The 9,753-nt window shown below is 29.1% G+C and overlaps 1 long non-coding RNA gene across 1 annotated transcript in view; it reads right to left on the reverse strand.

Annotated features, from left to right (window-relative positions):
• The window catches only part of LOC142228442 (uncharacterized), a 112,555-nt gene extending 103,324 nt beyond the window's left edge, over positions 1-9,231 (reverse strand). Inside the window, exon 1 of the long non-coding RNA XR_012720166.1 lies at positions 9,176-9,231. This is a non-coding gene — a long non-coding RNA (uncharacterized LOC142228442). The remainder of the gene's footprint in view (positions 1-9,175) is intronic.
• Positions 9,232-9,753: the final 522 nt, after the last annotated feature.

The following is a 9,753-nucleotide window of genomic DNA, read 5'->3' on the forward strand; positions in this document are numbered from 1 at the left end:
CATGTAATTAAATTTATAGACATTTTCGTCAAAAATGGTAGATAACATTTCATGAAGTTTTTGCAAATTTTAAGTTAAACGTTTCATCGTTCATAAACTGGTGTGCCTTTACGAATATTATTCTTAGAGTAAATTGTCAGCAGATGCTATGAACTAACGCATAGTACAGAGATCTTTATCGGCATAGTGGAATGTGATTAATGTAAAGATGATGTTACTTGAGTTTTGTTGTGTATACATGAGCGTGGGGTTGTTTTTATTTTTGTCCATTTAGTGGTTTGTGCGTGTGTTTGTTATTCGCGGATGGTTTATTTGGCTGGATGAGGTGTTGTTTTCAATAAAGGCACATGTGTTTTTGTTGTTGTAGGAATGTTTTGGCTTTGCTTGGTTTTGTTTGTCATGCTTCAGTTGTATAGTTGGCGTTGGCGTGGGCTGTTGCATTTTTTAAGTAGGTATGCAACAAGGGAATATAAAGGCATGGAATATTTTGGATTTTTGAGATTTATATTGGTGTTTGTGTATTAAACCTTTTAAATGAAAGTTATTAATATTTTATCGGTAGTTTAGAAAAAAGTTATTATGAATATTTAGGAAAATATGTTGAAATTGAAAGTGTATTGAAATTTTCATTATTCTATATAAAAAATTAATATTCAATTCCAGATGAATGTGAAAAATTTTTGTTATATCTCAGCGTATAGTTTATTCATAAATTGGTAAGTATCTTTCTAATATGACTTTCTTTTAAAAAGAATATTTTTTATGTATATTATTATTTGTTAATTAATTTTTTTGGAAACCAGTTTAATGTTTTTCTTTGTTGTAAAAACAATATTTAATTTCAGAGCAACTCCAGATGGATTCGAACAAATAAAAAATAGAGAATTGGTAAGTTTTCTTTTAAAAATTGGCTGTATTTCAACTAGAATATTTACGTTTTTGTGACCTTTTTATCATCAAAATTACAGGTTTTTAATGTCTTATTTTAGTATTTCAAATCAATCAAATTTTTTGGAAACCAATGTAATATTTTTAATGTAAAAAAAAAGATTTAATTTCAGAATAACCCCTTAAAAATTTGGACAAATTTTTAGAACTCCTTTGCCTGTAATTTAATAGTGAATTGGTAAGGATTCTTTAACTGTCTTTTAACCCTCGACAGTCATCCTTATTTTTTGTACATTAACGTCATCCTTCGTCATTTTGACTACGGCTGATTTCAAGACGCTATAATTTTCATCGTGAGCGAAAAAGTGAACCAAACTTGAGTTTATTTTCTTATTCAATTTAGTTTTAAGTAGTATAAAACAAAAATTCATAAAACGGTCGAATTAGTATAACTTAAATTTACCATTTCCCAATAGACTAAAATGCATTTTAAATCGAAAATGAAATTACGTGTCGTCATTTTGACGAATGATGACTGTATAGGGTTATCAAGAATATTTGGTTTTTTATGCATATTATTATTTTTTTCATTAGATTTTTTGAAAACCTATTTTATAATTTTATTTAATATTTAATTTCAGAGTAACCCAAATAAATTTGGACAACTTTTTATATTTCCCCTCAGCGTACAATTTAATAGAGAATTGGTAAGCTTTATATTAAAACTTTGGCTTTCTTTCAACTAGAATATTTATTTTATTATATCCTTCACATCGATAACAACACAGTTTTATGAGTTTATTTAGAATACTTCATTATTTCTCTAATTGTTTCAGGTACAAATTTTATGAGATACGTTTTCCAAAGAAAAGTTGAATTCCTTACTCCATTTGATAAAATGCCCCTAAATATGGTAAGTTACAAGCTAAAATGAAGAATTAAAAATTATATTTCATTACATGGTGTTAATTTTTAACAATTTTCATTATTGTTACCATTTTTTCCAGCAAGATATGTGAAAAAACTTCCTACGATGAATAAAAAAAGGATAAGTCAAAATGTCCAAACAGCAGGTTCAAATGAACTACTCTCTGTTCCACGTGGTCATAATTTTTATTCACAAAAAACATTGTATTAAGAACTTTCATCATAAGTTTTTATAATGAAGTACTTTTGCTTAAAGAAAGTTTAATTTTAATGTATGAAAATTTTCATAATAGTAGAACGGTTTGTTGTTCCTTTAATTATTTAATTTCTCTGTACTGTGGAATGATTGATTTAAAAATAGTTTAGTCGTCGACATTTTAAAGAGACTGATAACCAATTTTTATTATCAGGTTTCCCTAAAAATAAGCAAGTAAACCAAAATAATACTGACTTCTTAACTTGGTAGGGGTATATAAATCTTATGGTGTTGTAAAAATGAACTAAAATACAATGTTATAGATGAACTACAATTTAAGAGAATTGTAAACTAGACAAGTTGAAAAAAATCTTAAGGGCTAAATCATGGTCAATATTACTACAGTTTAGTTCATTTTGCAATAGAAAAGGGTTCACTGTTTTTTCAGTGTACAAGTATCCTTACTTCAATTTTATTGCTGAATTTCTAGTAAAAACACGGTAAAAAGAAATCCTTTATATTAACCTTTAATGAACAACTTAGTTATATGCTTTTAAATTTAATGTTTGTTTTTTTTTTTTTTTATTGTGAAAAAGATTTGTTAAAATATTTTGTGCCATTCCAAATAAAAAACGTTTACCAAATATTTGGAAAACTTCTTGAGTTACCAGAGAAAGAATAATATTTTTTTGTCCTTAATCACGAAATTAATATTTCCAATATATGAGTTTTTCAATCACAGAAATAACAGAATCACGCACCAACGTCAACTAAAAAATATTTGATTGAAATTTCTTCAATCGTAGAAGTATAGAATCAATCAACAATGTCAGTTAAACATTAATAGATCCATTTAAAACAAAAATATTGATTATTATAATTGATTATTGTTTTAATTAAGAAATTAGTGGAATCAATGGTTCACATCGAATTTGTTATTATTATTGTGCTGAAAAAATAATTAAGTTGCAATGGTAAAATCGAAATTCCAAATGTAATTTATAAAAACAACAACAACAAAAATCGTCTCGAATTTAGCAAAGACATACTAGGGTGTAACGCAGTCAGGTCTAATGAACATACGACTCTATTCTTCGTTTTTTTTTGTTCTTTTTATACCCTCAACCATAGGATGGGGGGTATACGAGTAACTTTGTCATTCCGTTTGTAACACATCGAAATATTGCTCTAAGACCCCATAAAGTATATATTTATATATTCTGGGTCGTGGTGAAATTCTGCGTCGATCTAAGCATGTCCGTCCGTCCGTCTGTTGAAATCACGCTAACTTCCGAACGAAACAAGCTATCGACTTGAAACTTGGCACAAGTAGTTGTTATTGATGTAGGTCGGATGGTATTGCAATTGGTCCATAGCCTCATAAAGAAGCAATTTTTTTCCGATCCGGTAGAAATTTGGTATGTGGTGTTAGTATGTGGTCACGCTAAAATTGGTTCATATAGATCCATAATTATATATAGCCCCCATATAAACCGATCCCCAGATTCGACCTTCGAAGCCTCTTGGAGGAGCAAAATTCATCCCATCCGGTTGAAATTTGGTACGTGGTGTTAGTGTATGGTCTCCAACAAGCATGCAAAAATTGGTCAACATCGGTCCATAATTATATATAGCCCCCATATAAACCGATACCCAGATTTGGCTTGCGGAGCTTCAAAGAGAAACAAATTCCATCCGATCCGGTTGAAATTTGGTACGTGGTGTTAGTGTATGGTCTCCAACAAGCATGTAAAAATTGGTCCACATCGGTCCATAATTATATATAGCCCCCATATAAACCGATACCCAGATTTGGCTTGCGGAGCTTCAAAGAGAAACAAATTTCATCCGATCCGGTTGAAATTTGGTACGTGGTCTTAGTGTATGGTCTCTAATAACCATGCAAAAATTGGTCCACATCGATCCTTAATTATATATAGCCCCCATGCAAGCCGATCCCCAGATTTGGCTTGCGGAGCTTCAAAGAGAAGCAAATTTCATCCGATCCGGTTGAAATTTGGTACATGGTGTAAGTATATGGTCTCTAACAACCATGCAAAAATTGGTCCACATCGATCCTTAATTATATATAGCCCCCATATAAACCGATCCCCAGATTTCACATCCGGAGCCTCTTGAAGGAGCAAATTCATCAGATCCCGCTGAAACTTAGTACGTGATGTTAGTATATGGTGCCAATAACCATGCAAAAATCGGTCCATATCGGTTCATAATTATATACAGAAAAATCACGATTGCCACTCGAGCCAAAAATAATTTACAAAATTTTGTCAAAATTTTATATTTCTATAGAAAATATTGTCAAAATTTTATTTCTATAGAAAAATTTGTCAAAATTTTATTTCTATAGAAAATTTTGACAAAAATTTATTTATATAGAAAATTTTGTCAAAATTTTATTTCTATAGAAAATTTTGTCAAAATTTTATTTCTATAGAGAATTTTGACAAAAATTTATTTATATAGAAAATTTTGTCAAAAATTTATTTCAATAGAAAATTTTGTGAAAATTTTATTTCTGTAGTAATTTTTCAAAATTGTATTTCTATAGAAAAGTTTGTCAACATTTTATATTTCTATACAAATTTTTGTCAAAAATTTATTTCTATAGAAAATTTTGTCAAAATTTTTCTATAGAAAATTTTTGCCAGAATTTTATTTCTGTAGAAAATTTTGTCAAAATTTTATTTTTATAGAAAATTTTGTCAAAAATTTATTTCTATAGAACATTTTGTGAAAAATTTAATTCTATAGAAAATTTTGTCAAAATTTTTCTATAGAAAAATTTTGCCAGAATTTTATTTCTGTAGAAAATTTTGTCAAAATTTTATTTTTATAGACAATTTTGTCAAAAATTTATTTCTATAGAAAATTTTGTGAAAATTTTATTTCTATAGAAAATGTTGTCAAAATTTTATTTCTATAGAAAATTTGTCAACATTTTATATTTCTGTGCAAAATTTTGTCAACAATTTATTTCTATAGAAAATTTTGTCAAAATTTTATTTCTATAGAAAATTTTGCCAGAATTTTATTTCTGTAGAAAATTTTCTCAAAAATTTATTTCTATAGAAAATTTTGTGAAAATTTATTTCTATAGAAAATGTTGTCAAAATTTTATTTCTATAGAAAATTTTGTGAAAATTTTATTTCTATTGAAAATTTTGTCAATATTTTATTACTATAGAAAATTTTGTCAAAATTTTTTTTCTATAGAAAATGTTGTCAACATTTTATATTTCTGTACAAAATTTTGTCAACAATTTATTTCTATAGAAAATTTTGTCAAAATTTTATTTCTATAGAAAATTTTGCCAGAATTTTATTTCTGTAGAAAATTTTGTCAAAAATTTATTTCTATAGAAAATTTTGTGAAAATTTATTTCTATAGAAAATTTTGTCAAAATTTTATTTCTATAGAAAATTTTGTGAAAATTTTATTTCTATTGAAAATTTTGTCAAAATTTTATTACTATAGAAAATTTTGTCAAAATGTTATTTCTATAGAAAATTTATGAAGTATTTCATAGTTGGAGAGGAATATTTTGCAAAATCTCTCAAAACATCAAGATGGATGGTACCTAAGATTCGGCCTGGCAGAACTTACGGCCGTATATACTTATTTTTGTGTTCTTTTTGAATTTCATTTTAAACATGAATAAAGTTCACAGTAACATGTTATATAGGAAAATACCGTGAGAAAATAATATTAAGTGTGAGAACAATGACAATATGGGTATATAACAATCATAAGTCTAGTATTTCAAGTCATACCGAACGATTCGGTATGACTTGATTGTCAAAGCATTTTTAATATTAATGGCGCATTTGGAATAAATAGATTTTCTACTAAATTTTTGGAATTACTCAAATTTTAATAGACTAGGTTAATAACCCCTATTCTATGAATCTATTTGAATAGATTGCATTACCAAGTGAGGAAATCGGTAAAAGTTTGTAGATAGTATAGACAATTTCTATCTACAAACTTTTGCCGGATTGAATTAGATTGAAGTTTTTAACTGACATATAGGAAGTAATGTCTATATCCATTGGCGTAGCTAGGGAGTCCTGCGGGCCTTACCCACCCTTAGTAAAAGTTTAACCCCTCCAGAATATTTATCGGTAGATTTATATACGCCGCCAACGTTTTTATTTACACAGTTTAAAGGACATCAAGTGATTTTTGTATAGATACACCCTCAAAAAATTGTTTCTGTAATATATACCCCAAACACATTCTGCTTCAAGCATATTTATTTTCAGGATTGGTTCAAACAAAATAGTGTTTGTATTGTTCAAACATATTATCTTTCACCATAGGCAAACACTGGTAGAAAAAAACTTTAATGAAATTTTCTTGTGTGGATATACTTTTAAGGCGCCAATTGTTTACTTCCATTATTTTACTTGCAGCATACTCTCTAGGTCTCTCTTTCTAAACACATATATGTTTATAGGCTATTTCTAAATTAATGCATCTAAGTATATTATATTTACAAAAAAAATGTATGTCCCAAACATGTTATGCTAGTTTATGAGTTCCAAATATATAATTTTTACACCCAAACATATGAAAAACAGCATTTTTCGTCCGTGTACCTGTCTTTCTGACTTAAAAAAATGCAGAATATTAGGTTGAAAATAGAAACTTCAAAAAAAAAAAAGCTTTCCACTGACCAACCACCAGCAGCAGCAGTAATGTAAAATCCATTGAAAAAATTTCTGAAAGGGCGCAATTGATATCTCAGCACAATTCAGTTTGGATATAAAGGCCCTGGGCTCGATGGGGCCTAGTCAATTCTCTTTAATATTTGTTTAATTGTATTTACCACGCCAATTTTTTTGATTTGAAATTTTGTAAGTTTTAATTAAAAAAAATAATTGGGATCTTCTACATCAATTAAATTTTTAATTGAATCAATTAAACAATTAATTCCAATTTGCTAATGAAATTAATTTATTTAACAAGAATTTTTAATGCCTAATTAATACTATCACTTTCGTGAAGTTAAGCAATTACAAAATTAATTGAATCATTTCATGATTGAATTAGAAAAAAGTTTCAGTGTACACAGAAAAAAATCAGATCCCATCAAGAAATTAGGTTAGGTAGGTTAGGTTAGGCGGCAGCCCGATATATCAGACTCACTTAGACTATTCAGTCCATTGTGATACCACAGTGGTGATACCACATTGGTCAAGAAACAGTATATAATACAATAATCTTCAGGAAAAAAATTTTAATTATCTTATGTTCAAAATTTTCCCAAAAAACTTCAAATCCCCGCTAAGGTGTAATTTTTGATTTTATTGTAATTTCATTTCGTTTCATTTTTATAGAGTTTATATTCTTTTGTGTGTGCTACATTGGATTTGGAACAATTGGAATTGAAAAAGCCAAACTGCATATTTTCAAGTCCCCGCTAAAGTGTATTTATACCCTTCACCACTACTGTGGTACAGGGTATAATAAGTTTGTGCATTTGTATGTAACGCCAAGAAGGAGTAATCATTGACCAACCTTTTAGTATACGGATCGGCTTAGAATTAAATTCTGAGTCGATTTAGCGATGTCCGTCTGTCTGTCTGTCTGTCTGTCTGTCTGTCTGTCTGTCTGTCTGTTGATGTATTTTTGTGTGCAAAGTACAGCTCGCAGTTTTAGTCCGATTGTCCTAAAATTTGGTATAGGGTCCTGTTTCAGCTCAAAGACGATCCCTATTGATTTTGGAAAAAATCGGTTCAGATTTAGATATAGCTGCCATATATATTTTTCACCGATCTGGTCATAATTGGCGTGTATATCAACCGATCTTCCTCAAGTTCCGTAAATACAAATATTTTATGGGTCTCGAAAAACTTGCAAAATATCAGCCAAATCGGTTCAGATTTAGATATAGCTCCCATATATAGCTTTCGCCCGATTTACACTCATATGACCACAGAGGCCAATTTTTTGCTCCGATTTATTTGAAATTTTGCACAGGGAGTAGAATTAGCATTGTAACTATGCGTGCCAAATTTGGTTGAAATCGGTTCAGATTTGGATATATCTCCCATATATAGCTTTCGCCCGATTTACACTCATATGGCCACAGAGGCCAATTTTTAACTCCGATTTAGTTGAAATTTTGCACAGGGAGTAGAATAAGCATTGCTGCTATGCGTGCCAAATATGGTTGAAATCGGTTCAGATTTAGATATAGCTCCCATATATAGCTTTCGCCCGATTTACACTCATATGACCACATAGGCTAATTTTTAACTCCGATTTAGTTGAAATTTTGCACAGGGAGTAGAATTAGCATTGTAGCTATGCGTGCAAAATTTGGTTGAAATCGGTTCAGATTTAGATATAGCTCCCATATATATGTTTTTCTGATTTCGACAAAAATGGTCAAAATACCAACATTTTCCTTGTAAAATCGCCACTGCTTAGTCGAAAAGTTGTAAAAATGACTCTAATTTTCCTAAACTTCTAATACACATATATCGAGCGATAAATCATAAATAAACTTTTTCGAAGATTCCTTAAAATTGCTTCAGATTTAAACTACCATTTTTTTACTACCATTGTGTTCCACCGTAGTGCATTAGCCGACTTAAATTTTGAGTCTATAGATTTTGTTGAAGTCTATCAAATTCTTCCAGATCGAGTGATATTTAAATGTATGTATTTGGGACAAACCTTTATATATAGCCCCCAACACATTTGACGGATGTGATATGGTCTCGAAAATTTAAATCTACAAAGTGGTGCAGTGTATAATATAGTCGGCACCGCCCGACTTTAGACTTTCCTTACTTGTTTTTGTTTGTGTTTTTACTTTTTTTATTAAATTACTACCACATTTAATAGTCCAAAACATAAATTTTCCTTTAAAACGATCAAATAGCGTATTTTCTAAGCATGGCCAAAAAATAACTATATAGCAAAACATGGATATATGAGCCCGAGATGCTCCTAAAGAGTACTCTTTGTGGAACAATTTTCGTTTTTTTGCCAAATTATCACAGACTGATTTTAATTAATTTGCTACACTGCATCTTTTATTAGGATATTATATTAAAGGATATAACATTTGTCTTCAGCATTGGCTTTCTTCATATCTTTCTTTTACAATTTCTTTAAAATTAACTCACGTTAAACAAAACAAACACTACAAAATCAAAAAGACGGTCGCGATGGCACAATTTCAAGATGACAAAACTTTTGAAATGGCCCATGAGAAACGTTTAAATACCAAAATGCAAGCGGAAGTGAAATAGTCGATTAAATAATACCAAAATGGCCAATAAACTTTTCACCACTTGAAAAAGATGTGAAGAACAAAGACTCTTCACTGGGGTTTATTTTTTTTTATTCTGTTACCAATGAAACCTTAAGTTTGACATGTTCTTTACCGCATTCCAAACTAGAATTCATAATGGGCCAATGCAGACATACTAGCACGTATGAAAGATTCATAGGTGAAGAACATTTGCATTCTGATTTCATGTTTTGGTTATGTTTTTTTTTCATTATTTAAATCATAATAATGCAAATGCAATTATTTGAGAGAATTCTTATCGAAATTATTACAAGTAAAATAATTTAAAAATATTTTATATAAAAAAAAAAAATATTGAGAAAAAAAATAAGATAATCCTAAGACGTAAATTATGGGTAACTTTATTCTAAAGAAATATTAAACTTTAACAAATGTTCAATACATGTTCAT

The sequence above is a fragment of the Haematobia irritans genome, chromosome 3 (genome assembly GCF_050003625.1).
Source record: "Haematobia irritans isolate KBUSLIRL chromosome 3, ASM5000362v1, whole genome shotgun sequence".
NCBI classification, from domain to species: Eukaryota; Metazoa; Arthropoda; class Insecta; order Diptera; family Muscidae; genus Haematobia; species Haematobia irritans.